This window comes from Mus musculus, chromosome 9 (assembly GCF_000001635.26).
Source record: "Mus musculus strain C57BL/6J chromosome 9, GRCm38.p6 C57BL/6J".
Taxonomy (NCBI): Eukaryota; Metazoa; Chordata; class Mammalia; order Rodentia; family Muridae; genus Mus; species Mus musculus.
The window spans coordinates 73,010,818-73,011,929 of record NC_000075.6 but is presented as its reverse complement, the minus strand read 5'-3'; the positions used below and the strand labels follow the sequence as shown (position 1 = coordinate 73,011,929).

Here is a 1,112-nt window from a genome sequence, read left to right as displayed (position 1 = left end):
CTAAAGGAAAGAAATTTTGTTTTAATGAAAGAGAAGAGAAATATTAAGTGCTTGGAAAGTTCAATCTAAATCTTTAATCATGTAACCACCATGCCCTTTAGTGCCTCTGTGTGTGTGTATGACCATGTGCGCAAATACTTTGGGTATGGTTAAATGGTGTTAAAAATTGGAAAATAAATGCTTAATGACACTTGCCATATATTCAAGAGGCTTCTCATTCTAAAAAGAGAAAGGGAAAGGGAAAGTGTCACATGGAAGAAAACGAGAAGCAGGCAGGCATGTCAAATCAAGGACACTGTTGAGGAAGGAGAATTCAAACAAGAACAAGTAGGTAGAATTCCATGTGTGTCTAACAGCCTAAAAGCCAAGGACTGACTAGCAGACCCAAGTCCCCAGAGTCCATGCACAGTGCTGCAAACAGACACATCATCGGAATACACCCATTTCTAAGCTAGAAAAGTGAGGGAAGCCCTCCCATCTTGTTACCACAATAGCTGTCCTGAAAAGGTGCCTACACGGTTTAGAGAACATTTTATTCTATTTATTTTTTATTTTCAGAAAGGGCCTCTCTACATCACGCTAGCTGACCTATCACTTATTCTGTAGACCAGGTTGGCCTCAAACTCAGATCTGCTTGCCTCTATCCCACCACACCCAGCAACTAAGAGATTTTAAAGTAAGTTGCATTGCCTTCTGTAAGTAACCCACAATCAGCTATTTGTATATCTGTATCCTCATGTCCCCAGACTCAGTACTGATGAGGATAAAAAAATATTCAGAGAGCAGCATGGCGTGGCAGTACCCACCTTTAATCCCAGCACTAGGGTGGCAGAAAAGGCTGCTGTGTGTCAGTACAGAATCTCATGGAAGCATCTCTGTACACAGAGGACAGCCTGAATCCTTAGCATAGTTAAGTACTTTCCCAAATCCAAGTAAACTTGAATTCAGAAACAAACAAACAAAATAAGTAATAAGAGTTTTACACATGAGAAACAACTGAAATAGTTGTTTTCCTAAATCAATCTTTAGGGAAAAAAAAAAAAAAGAAAGAAAAGAAAGAAAAGGTTTAAAACTGTATTTTGCAAGCCGGCTCTGCTGGCAGAGGTGCCTGC

The 1,112-nt window shown here is 39.7% G+C and overlaps 1 protein-coding gene across 11 annotated transcripts in view; it reads right to left on the bottom strand.

Annotated features, from left to right (window-relative positions):
• Nucleotides 1–1,112, bottom strand: part of Ccpg1 (cell cycle progression 1) — a 30,939-nt gene that overhangs the window by 4,411 nt on the left and 25,416 nt on the right. The window lies entirely within an intron of this gene.